The sequence below is a fragment of the Octopus sinensis genome, linkage group LG7 (assembly GCF_006345805.1).
Source record: "Octopus sinensis linkage group LG7, ASM634580v1, whole genome shotgun sequence".
NCBI classification, from domain to species: Eukaryota; Metazoa; Mollusca; class Cephalopoda; order Octopoda; family Octopodidae; genus Octopus; species Octopus sinensis.
This window is the reverse complement of record NC_043003.1, coordinates 87,513,490-87,526,410: the sequence shown is the minus strand read 5'-3', so window position 1 is coordinate 87,526,410 and position 12,921 is coordinate 87,513,490. Positions and strand designations below refer to the sequence as shown.

The 12,921-nt window shown below is 36.9% G+C and overlaps 1 pseudogene; it reads left to right on the top strand.

The window, feature by feature from the left end:
* The first annotated feature begins 11,694 nt into the window (after positions 1-11,694).
* Positions 11,695-12,523, top strand: LOC115214452 (annotated as a pseudogene).
* Positions 12,524-12,921: the final 398 nt, after the last annotated feature.

The following is a 12,921-nucleotide window of genomic DNA, read 5'->3' as shown; positions in this document are numbered from 1 at the left end:
AACCTGTCCCACATGCAAGGAGAATTATATAGGCGAAACTGGAAATTCTTTATGTCAATGAGCCAGAATTCACTGACATGTCCGACAGGAGGAACTGCGAAAGATTCCACTGAGTAAACACTTAGAAACATGTGGAGAAGGAAAATTTAAGATCTTTCCCTTTTATAAATGCCCAAGGAATGACATCGTCTTCAGAAAAAATATGGAACAATACTTCATAACAAAGTTCTCCCCCAAACTGAGTGGCTGAAAATATGAAAATCACAGCAACTTCTCCATAAACCCATCTAGAACTATTAGCTCAGTCTGTATAATAATGTCCTCACAATGTACAAGAAATTGTATGCATATCTGTTTCATTGAGCTCCTTCACAAGACACTTTCCCTTGTACATCATTGCCCATCCTAATATCTTCATTTTTGTAAAGAATTGTTCCTTATCTTCATTCCTCTTGAAATACATACATACATACATACATACATACATAATACATACATACATACATACATACATACATACATATATATATATATATATATATGTGTGTGTGTGTGTATGTATATATATATATCAATATCTATAAATCTGAAATGCGAAAAGTTTGTTTGTCTGGTTTTGGCATTGGAACGGGTTAAAGGGCACTAGATCCCGTCGGACTGACTCCAAAATTTACAGGGACATGTAAAATGAGGTGAGGATGTGGGTGGGCAAGTTATAAATCCCTATCTTAAAAGGTGTGGTTACTAGGGCAAAAAACGCACACTTTGAAAGTCTGCTCCCATTCTCTTATCTGCCTGTCTTCCCCCGACTCCCTCTCTTTCCTCCCGTCCTTTCACTTTCTCTCTATAGCGACGTTTCACAGCGTCTACTGTCTTTCCCCCCGCAGCATTGGCCAGCGCTGTCATTCTCTCTCTCTCTCTCTATGTCTGTCTACATTCATAGTGAGAATTATCGTTGCCACCACCACCACACAATCACGAGAACAAATATTATGAATCAGATATTTATTGGGTTAATTTATATGTGTGTGTGTGTTCTATATATAAATATGTATATATACAAAGTGTATATATCTGTATTTATATATATATATGTATGTGTGTATATATATATATATATATATATAGCTTAAGGTGACCCACTCTACGCGCGGTTAAGAGTGTATACATTTGTATATATAATGCATACACACACACACACACATATATATATAATGCGTTCCTCAAATGAAAGGCGTGACCTATAAGACAAAATTCCACATCTTATAGAATGTGGCCTGAGTAGACCCGGATGCAAAAAGTGTGTTTGTCTGGTTTTTGGCATTGGAACGGGTTAAAGGGCACTAGATCCCGTCGGATTGACTCCAAAATTTACAGGCACATGTAAAATGAGGCGAGGATGCCAGTGGGCTAGGTTAGAAATCCCCATCTTAAAAGGTGTCGTTGCTAGGACCAAAAACGCACACTTTGACAACTCTACTCTCATTCTTTTATGTGTCTGTCTTTCTCCATCACTCACACTCTTTCCTTCCTTCCTTTCACCTTCTATCTATAACGTTATATATATATATATATAAGAAAATGGAGAGGATACTAAACAGCATACATTATCCGGTAAACAGTCCAGTGTATCTATTTATTCCAAAGCATTAGGAAGTATTAGAAGGAAACATACACATGTAGTAACTATGTGTTACACACGCATGTATTAATATTACAGAAAAAAGCAAAATGTCAGTTCCTTACGGCTGTTTCTGCCAAGAGGCAACAAAATCCTCTATATAATGCGTACACACATGCACACACACACACACGCACGCACACACACACACACACACAAACACACACACACATATATAAATAATGCATATATAGGCGCAGGAGTGGCTGTGTGGTAAGTAGCGTCTACCTGTCACATGGTTCCGGGTTCAGTCCACTGCGTGGCATCTTGGGCAAGTGTCTTCTACTGTAGCCCGGGCCGACCAAAGCCTTGTGAGTGGATTTGGTAGACGGAAACTGAAAGAAGCCTGTCGTATATATATATATATATATATGTATGTATGTGTGTGTTGTGTTTGTCCCCCTAGATTGCTTGACAACCGATGCTGGTGTGCTTATGTCCCCGTTACTTAGCGGTTCGGCAAAAGAGACCGATAGAATAAGTACTAAAAGGCGGTGCTCCAGCATGGCCGCAGTCAAATGACTGAAACAAGTAAAAGAGTAAAAGAGTAAATATGTACTTATATATATATATAATGTGTACATTATGTGGTCGGTTGAGCTGAAAATATGCACATCTCTTCAGGGTTCTGTAGGGATGGGCAGATAAAGTTTGGTTGATGAGTGTGCCTCTAGGCTCCTTCAGAGGGTCTAAGTGGTTAGGAGGGCTAATACATATAATAAACAGTCAACAATAGGTACAATGTATTTGTCATTATTGAAAAGGGCAGAAAAAGAATAGGAGAAAATATGAGGCTGTGAGAGAAGTATAGCATATTAAAAAGAATTAGATACAGAAAGGAGAAATAAGCTACAAACTTCCCGTGATGTAATCCAGGATCCATGTTATTTCGTCCAATAGTGGATAGGTGAGTATAGTTGTTCTTTGGGGGAGTTTTTAGGAAGGGTGTATTTAGGCAGTAGTTTGCATTATGTTTACATAGAAATACAGTGGAGGATTTGAAGGTATGATCCATGTTATGGAAGTGAAAGTTCATATGTAGGTGCAACATTGCAGATGGTATGGTATAAGCAGCCTATGAAGGTGAACCCATCATGGGAAAATTTGGTATATAAGTGTACCAATGAGAGTAAGGAACCAGGTGGTGACTAAAGTGTGGTGTTAGTGTTTGTTATTTTTATGCCAATCAACAAGTCTCAGAATCCCTAGGTGTAGTGGGGCGGGGGTCATGGTCAGTCCTACAACCTAATTGGTCAGCTATTTTTTTGAAAACCATGACATGGTTCCAGTTCGTTGATGGTTAATAGATAAGGCAAAAATAAATCAAATAAATATATAAACCATTGCCAGTATGGGCAAGTAAAAAAGCAAAATAAAATTAAAAACAAGTAAATAAATGAGTAAGTGCGATAACTGAAATAATAGGACCAAGGGAAGAGGATCCTAAAGGACAGCATAAAAAAAGTAAATATAAAACATATATCTATCTATTGGAGGAATCTACTGTATATGGTTAAATGTAATATAGGAGCTAGATAGGGGATTCATTGTTGTCAGAGGCCAGAAGAAGGAGGTTTTCATGAATAGGGACAAAAGTGGACTGGACTGGAAGGGTAGTGGTTGTTTGTTTTGCTAACTTATAATTATTCAGTTCAAAAACTTATACTAGTAAAATATAGAATATTAGATATAAAGTATTAGAGGAATGGCACTGTGTTATAGTATTAAAATTATTAAGTTAAATGTTTTATTTAAAAGAGGTAGTTTGAAGAAAATGCTTACATGGATATATATTATATATATATATATATACCACTATCGGTGATTCTATGTATAGCTAAAGGGGGTAACCAAGGTAGTTCTAGCTACTTAAATTAATTAATTCTGTATTGGAATAGCATTCAATTTAGGTCTAAGGGAAGAGGTAATATCAGTTGCAGATGCAAATTAGAGGTATTTGTGTTCGGATAAGGGTGTCAACTATGGGGTATAGGCATCCATGTATTATGATGCATTAGGTAGTTTTAGCTATAGTAAATTGCATTATATTATACTCAGTTATCTGATTGTACATAATGGTTTATATTTATAATTCAGGCTAGGGAACAGTGTGCAATATTATTATTATTATTACTCTGCTCATTTCTAGGGTGCATTTTAATTACTAGGTGCTAGTATGTATGATGAACTAGTCCCGCATGTATTTATTAAAGGTTCATAAGGTTCATATATAAGTAGAAAAAATAACAACAGTAATATGCACACTAACCACAAGAGTAATAATAGTAATGATGGTAATAATAGTAGTAATAGCGGTATTGGTGATGATGATGATGATGATGATGATAGAAACAACAACAATGATAATAATAATGATAATAATAATAATAATAATAATAATATTGAAATCAATAATAACAACAACAACAACAACAACAATAATAGTGATATGAGCAATTTCAATAGTAATAACAACAATAATATTATTAGTATCAACAATAGCTACAGCACTAATAATGCAATACCTAATGCTACCCACAATATTACCCCCACACAGCTATATGGAACCTGTGATTGTAGAATTAGCAGGAATTGTGTATTCAGCAATAATTGCATTAGAAAGGAAGTAGTATAACAATGTGTATTAAGTACACAATCTGGTAGTAAGGTATATAATCAACGGGATTGAGCAACTACATATGGGAACTTAAGGATAAGGGAATTGAGTATAACTTACATTGGAAGATTTTAACCACTGCACCAGTGTATAGTACAAAGAATAGGAAATATAAGTTATGTGTAAATGAAATTTTCTTCATGATTAAAGCCAACCTTCCGCTTGTAAATTCTCTTAAGGAGAGAAATATTTCCTGCCTTCACAAAACCAAGCACACTTTCTCTAAATACTATTAGTACTAGTTATTTAACCCCCACCAGCACTATTCGTATTCCTTATTCGTATCATAATAACATTATTCCTATTATCAATACCTTCCTGTACATGGTCACCATATAATGTTTGCCATATCCCCTTTTGCAATTTATGCCCTGGTTCTTCCCACCCTAACTAGTACGCAATTTACTTTTTCCAGGTAGATACTTGCATGTACTTTTGAGTGTATGTATGTATGTATGTATGTATGGATGTATGCTGCATGTGCAGATGCATATATGTATGTATACATGTATGTGTGTATCTATGCATGTGTGTGCACACATATAAGTACATATGATTGCAGCCCTATTTCTGTGTGTATGTGTAGGTATAGGGCTTTGTATGTATAAGTGAATACATGTATTGTGTCTGTATGTACGAGTGTGCATTGTTTGAGTGTATGTATATATATATGTATATGTATGTATGTGTGTATGTATATATATATATGTGTGGGTGAGTATGTTTGTGTGTACATGTGTATATGTGTTTGTGTGTGTGTGTGTGTGTGTGTGTGTGTATACAGGCTTATATAGATATAAGTATGGACATGTGTATGTATGCATATATGCACATTTATATAGTTAGATATATGAGAAACTATATAAGAAGTGATAGGTTCTTGGTTGTTTGCACACTTATGTATCCATAGTTGTGAAAATGGATATATACATGTGTGCACGTGTAATTGTAAGGTGTGGATAAGAGTTGTAAACTTAAGTCATCCATACTTTAAAGTAAACTAAATTATGTTAACGGTTACTCAAAATTCATTCTTATTGCATTGTGTGAAAGTACATTTATGTACATGTAGGCATCTCAAGAGTCTTTCAGAAATTCTATTAATGATCTTCTCGTTAGTCCACAGAATAGACAGGGATTCCTCGGAGCAGAGACAGCATCTTCTGGAGATTATATTGTATGGTTTCGTGTACCTTACTATGGACCAAATTATGCTGTGCTTCATTTTATCCTCCTTCAGTCGCCATATAAAATCTGCCAAAGATGTTGAATATATCTTATTGATTGTCTTAAAGCTGGCAACATGGTTATGACAATAATTCTTAAATGAATCGACCGTCTGCCCAATGTAAACATACAGCCCTTCTCTTGTGTGTGCGGTACATTTATATACAAGATTTTTTACTCACACAGAGATTCATCAAAGGACATTTTGACTTTTCTCTGCATGACCAGTTATCATATTTATCTGTATGTAAGGCAATCCCAACTCCATTTACTGACGTTGTTACTGTGTTAGCTGTATCATAAGTATTTTTTCTGCTACAATTTGGTCGTAATTGGTGTTTATCATTGCAGTTTACATCTCCTTGGTTGGTATTTAGATGCATATGTTTGCTAGATCCAGTCGGTGGGTTATTGAACCTTTGCCACATTTTGCTATTGTTTATGTGATGCATAAACTGCTCTAAATTAGCAGAGTTGGCATAGGATAACTTCACAGTATACCGATTAGAAATAGCATGATACCAATTAGATTTAAGAAAACATTTGTTCAAAGCAGCAAAAAATTTTTCAGCAATCTTGGTTGAAACAGGCGAACCAAAAATCGGGTTGAACCAGAGGACATATACACACACATAACAAGTTTCTTTCAGTTTTCTTCTACCAAATCCACTCATAAGGGTTTGGACAGCCCAAGGCTAAGTACTGGGTTATCAGATAAATTCATTTGTTTTCTCCAGTATTAATTGTATTGACACAAAAAATATTTTTATTGTAGTATTTTATGGGTTTTTGTAGCTCTATTATCAATAAAATTCTCAATAAAAATTAAGAATTAAAATAAATGAAAAAAATACAGAAATTTATATGACAATCCAACAAAAGGCACATCTAAATTGCCACATAGTCAGACTGAACATGAAAGCATGTGGTTGAGAAGCAAATATGCTGGTGCAGAGCATTGGCAAAATCCTTAGCACATTACTATTTATTCCAGTTCTTTTCGTCCTGAGTAAAGATCCTTTAGCAATCAACTTGATCTTTTATCCTACTGAGGTCATTAAAATAAAGTGCCAGTCAAATACTGGGATCAATTTACTTGACTAATCCCTCTACAAAATTTGTAGTCTTGCATCAGTTTAAGAAATTATTAAAACTAAATCTAAATCAATTTATTTTATATAGTTAAATGTTGTTCATTTATGTGAACTGATATTACATTGTTATTTGTTTGGATTTATTGATCATTTACTGTGGAACTATTGTTTTAGGTGAACTCCACCACACACACACACACACAAACACAAACATATCATCATCATCATTTAATGCCCATGTTTCATGCTGGCATGGGTTGAACAGTTTTAGAAGGATCCAATGAGTCAAGAACTGCATTGTACTCTAATACTAGATACCCTTCCTAATGCCAATCATTTTACAGTCTGTACTGGGTGAGTTTTTCATGCCACTGCCACTATTGATCACCATATAGCCCACCAATCAACAAACTCAGGGAGGTAGGATGTTGCCTCTGTTTTATGGGAGTTAAGGTACGATAGAAGAGGTTGAAGTAGAGCAGGTTCTTGTAGGGGAACTACATGGCCACTCACGTTTAGGATAGAGAGTGAGAATGAATTAAGGGTATCTCCAACGAGATGCTGCTTTTATGATGGTAATGCTTCTTACAAATATCTCTCTCTTTCTCTATCTCTCTCTCTCTCTCTCTCACATACACATTTCACTTGGGCATTGTGATACTAGTAACCTGGTGTAGAACTCAGTATACATATGCTTCTGAATTAGTTGAATACTGAGTGGTAATAAGAAAAATGTATGACAAAAGTTATCTTTATCACTTCATGTTTGAGGCTATAAGGTGTTACTCAGCTATGAGTCCACTACACCTTATAGCAGAAACAGCAGTAAACTAATGAACTCTTTTACTTGTTTCAGTCATTTGACTGCGGCCATGCTGGAGTACCACCTTTAGTCGAGCAAATCGACCCCAAGACTTATTCTTTGTAAGCCCAGTACTTATTCTATCGGTCTCTTTTGCCGAACCGCTAAGTGATGGGGACGTAAACACACCAGCATCGGTTGTCAAGCAATGCTAGGGGGACAAACACAGACACACAAACACACACACACACACATATACATATATACATATATATACAACGGGCTTCTTTCAGTTTCCGTCTACTAAATCCACTCACAAGGCATTGGTCGGCCTGGGGCTATACGAGAAGACACTTGCCCAAGATGCCATGCAGTGGGACTGAACCCGGAACCATGTGGTTAGTTAGCAAGCTACTTACCACACAGCCACTCCTGCGCCTATGAAGTTCATAATTTACTTAGAAAGGAAACTAGTATACATCATTGGATGCAAGCAAAATTGCAAGGTGTTACCTCAGGGTTTTCCTCTTCCTAGAAAGACAGAGACTAAGGTCTCCCACCAAACAGAGAATAGGGGTCTCCCAATTCCAGCTATTGGGTGGTTGTTGACTCTACTTAACAGGTTTTCTTTTTGTTCCACAAATTGCCCAGTGAAAACCATCCTCTTGATCAAGAAAGCTTGAAAGTGTTGTCATTTTAGTTGCCTACAACTCAACCATGTGATAGAGTGAACTGGGTTACATGTTGTCAGTAGCAATAAGAGTGACCTGATATATATGTGTGTGTGTGCGTATGCATATACATATATATATAAGAAAAAGAAGTTCTGACCCTAATGAAATGTTCAATTAACTACAATTCAATATGAATCTTTAATTTCATTTTTTTAATTTGAATTAATTGATTGGACATGGAAACAATTGCAGGTTCTATGAGTTTGATATTGTTTGAAATTGGATTTGTTTCAATAAATTGATGTCTATTTGTCAATTTCTCCATTTTCTTCTTTTTCTTATACATAAATGGTAATGTACCCACATCTATAAATGTGAAGCTAACATCTTTTAGTATACACTGGATAAAACTGGGGGACTTGGATGCTGACAACCCTTTAAGAAGTATTTATATCCTTGAAATAATTAATATATTATCATCATTTAATGTCTGTTTTCCATGCTGCTAAGAATTGGATGGCTTGATAGGAATTGGAAAGGATAGGGGCTGCACCAGTTTCATAGTCTGTTTTCGCTTGGTTTCTATAGTGTGCCAACCACTTTACTGAGTGTGCTGGGTGTTTTATATAACCTCACCACCAATGCTTTTTATGTGGCCCCTGCATCAGTGCTTTTTGTGTGGCCCCTGTACAAATGTTTTTATATGGTCATCTCTTACCTTACTTACAAAACCCCTGTACATGGCCTGTAGACATCATTCATCTATCTCTAGCTTTCACAGAGGCCACCATATCACAGAACAAGATACTCTCTCAACAGCTTTCTCTAGATCATCAAATTCCAGGTAAAACAGCTTGATCTTAGCTAAATACTTCTCTTGCAGTTGCTTGCATATGAAAATAGCTGCAGTGGTGCTTCTCCCCCTGAACAAAGCCAAACTGTATTTCATCTAGTTTAATTCTATTCCTAATTGAACTTTCATCGATTGGTCCATCAATTTGATGTCTCTATAATTACTTCTATCTACAGCATCTCCATTGCCCTTGTAGCAGATGATTATGATACTGCTGCACCAGTCACTAGGAATTATGCCTTATTGAATAATTGGATTAACTATATAAGTGACTACACTGTATCCAACTCTACCAGATATATTAAGCATCTTGACAGTGACTCCAGAAGGACCAAGGGCCTTCCCTGTCTTCATAGCTTTAATTACCTTATCTATAATGCTGTTGTCAACTAGGATAGTTGGTCTGCATGTAATAGACTTTCATAGTAGCTCTTCCATGCTTCTTTCTTTCCAGGGCCATGAAGAGCAGGTGTACCATTATCTGTACCATTATCTCTCTTGCTCTACTTTACCATTCCATTTATATTCTGATCCCCATACCTTGAGGGTATGCCTTGGCACTTCACCACCATCTCTCTCCCACTCTCTCTTTCCCTCCTACCCTCTCACTCTCTTCTACTCTCTCTTGATCACTCTGACTGGGTAAACATGTATCTCCTCTACAGCAAGACACCTATTTTTATCCCTGTCACATTCTAACCTCTCATCACCTGGCACAAGGCCACTTTCTTCAATGCCATCCCCACCTCAAAGGATCTTTGTCTTGTAAATTACTTGGTAACCTCACCAGTGCTGATGCATCCAGTCCACATTGTAAAGTGGGTGGTGTAAAAACCATGCTCAAACAGGCCACGCCAGTGCTGGTGCTACGTAAAAAGCATTCAGTCCACTCTGTAAAGTGGTGGTTGTTAGGAAAGGCACCCAGCCATAAAAACCCTGCCAAAACAAACAATTAAGCTTGGTGCAGACATATGTCTTGCCAGCCCCTGTTAAAACGTCCAACCCAGGCCAGCATAGAAAACAGATGTTAAATGAGGATGATGATGATGATGATGGTGACACACTTCTCTCCCACAACATCTCAATTCTCTCTAACATACCGTCTGGCAATCTGGAACACCTTAAGTCTCTGATCTTTATGCTGTAAGACATAGGCAAACCTCTTCCTTTCTGCTCCTGCCCTGGTTAGATATACCTATCGCCTCGGTAGATTGTCCCATTAGAACTTCCAATTGTCCTCTATGTCGTATGTCTCCAGCTCTAACTCTTTTACATCAAAGGCTTCATTAAGGACATCTCTAAATGTCTGCCCACTTGAAGGATCCTTGAGCTTCCATAGACTCCTTTTTTTGCATCTTGGGATCATTCTAGCCTTAAGTCTCAAGTTGCTAATCACTAACTCTATGTTGAGTTGTACATCCTTTGCCTAGAAAAGACTTTGCCTTTATGTCTCCACCGAGGATGCAGTTAATTCAGGTTTCTTGAAGTTGGGGTTGCATACCATTGAGTCTTTTACATTACAGAACTCCACCAACCTTGTTCCCTCCTCATTTCTGGAACCAAAGCTGTAGCTTTCATGCACACCATGAAAATCATCAGATTATGTTCAACATGGCCATTGAAATCCCCTATCATGATGAGAATGTCATTGTCTTTCACCATCAAGGTTATCTGCAGAAGTGATTCATAGAAACAATCCTGAGTATCTGTGAGTCTGACATATAGAGCATATGCAACGATAAACGATGCAGTTACATTAGCTAGAACTAATCTTAGCTTAATAATCCTCTCACACAATCTGGCTACCTCAATCTCCTTATCCACCCTTTTCTCTGCCAAAAGAATACATATGCTACCTAAATTGTCAATGCTTCCTGCCCATAAGTATTTGGATCTGTCTCTTGTCCATGAGTAGTCTAGCTGAGGCTGCCCTCCATCATACCTCTTGCACACAATACACATCTGCTCAAGTATTTTATCAATCTCACTAGACATGCCTTTCATTGTGCCAATGTTGATTCGGGTAGCTCTCAGTTTGTAAACCTAAGAAACATGGAAGAGAAGTTGTGGAGATGTTTTCAGTATCAGAAAAGATCTTAGTGGTCACTTGCCAGAAGGTAGCAGCTCCTTTGGCTTAGTGTAGGCAGGTACTTGTATAGGTTGCAGCATGAATTACAATGACAATTACAATTTCTTTCAGCCCTGTAGAACCTTCGTGGGTATGCGACAGCTATGGACTTGGGGAGAGTGGATAAATTAAAAGTTTTCAATATTATTATCATTTTTATTATTAAGGGAATAATTAGTCTTTGGCAATGTAGAAGTACCTGTGCACACCACAATAGTTCTAAAATTATCACCAGCATCGCATTGTAGGGATATTTACATAAACATACACATGTATACATAACATGGATATGCATACACACACACACACACCCCTGATGACTCTCCTGTCAAAGATGGCATATGAGCATTCAGCTTTTGCTGAATGACCTGCACAAATGTGACCAAATATTTGTGCCACACATTAGCTTACTCTCTCCATCAAATGGAGACACCTGTCTGAACAAGTGCACTGTGTACCATGTGTCAGGCATCGAAGTGATCGCAGATTAATGTGAAATGAAGTGCTTTACTCAAGAACACAATGTACCACCTGGTCTAGGAATTGAAATCACTGTGACAAGTAGAGCAAGATTTCTCTCTGGAACTTACAAAGAAGAAAAAGAAAAAGAAGCCTATAGATTTGGATGAGCAGCCATACAGCACCCCTGAAACAGCAAAAGTCAGCAATGAGTTTGATGTTGAAGACCCCATTCGGAATGATGACAATGACCTAAACTTATCATTGCCACAGAGGTAAAAGAAGAAAACAAGCTGTTGAGGAAGAAATGGCAGATGATGAGGATGATGATGATGAAATTGGTTGTAGTAAGGCTTGGTATGGTTCTGATTGTGATTACACATATTATGAGTTACTTACAAGAGTGTTTGACATTATAAGAGAGAAGAACCCTGACATGGTTGCTGGAAAGAAGAAATGGTTTATCATGAAACTGCCTCAAGTATTAAGAAACAGCACAAAGAAGGCATCTTTTGCTAACTTCTCTGAAATATGCAGATTGTTTTATAGAGAACCTAAGCATGTGTTAGGTTTTCTGTTAGCTGAATTGGGTACAGAGGTTTGATCGATGGTAACACCCAATTAATCATCAAGGGAGGTTTCCAACATAAACAGATAAAAACACTTGTCAGGAAATAAATTAAGGAATACGTCACTTACCATACCCACTAGTCTTCAAAGACCTTGCTCCAGAAAGACATGAGGCTGTTCTTCTTACAGTGTGAGACCTGTGGTCCCTGCTGTTCTGTCACAAGCATCAAGTCAGGCTTCCAGGCTGTCACTAGCAAGCGAGCTGCTATCTGAGCCAACAATGCTTAGATTTCATCTCATATTCTTGCTCAAATTTGAAAGCCAGTTATTGCATATGCATATGTGCATGTATAGATGATACACACACCTTTACATATATATGTAGTGTGTATATGTGTGTTTATATATACATACACACATGCACATATGCATATTTACGTATATATGCACACATACATACATTGCCAATGCACAGACATGTACATGCATGCATACATACATATACATATGAATAATTCTTTGAAGGTGGAGAAAAAATATTGAATAAAAAATTTTTAAATTATTTTATGCTCTTGCTTTTGTTTTATATTTCAAATAAATATTTTTGATTTGAATGATTTCTGATATTTTTTAAATATTGAGAGAACCTAATAGTCTGGAGATATGGTAGGTATTTCTGGTCTGTTGATCATAATGTTGGTGTTCCACCTATGGTTTGGTAGTCATCTGTGCTTTTCCATTCTGTCTATTTATTGT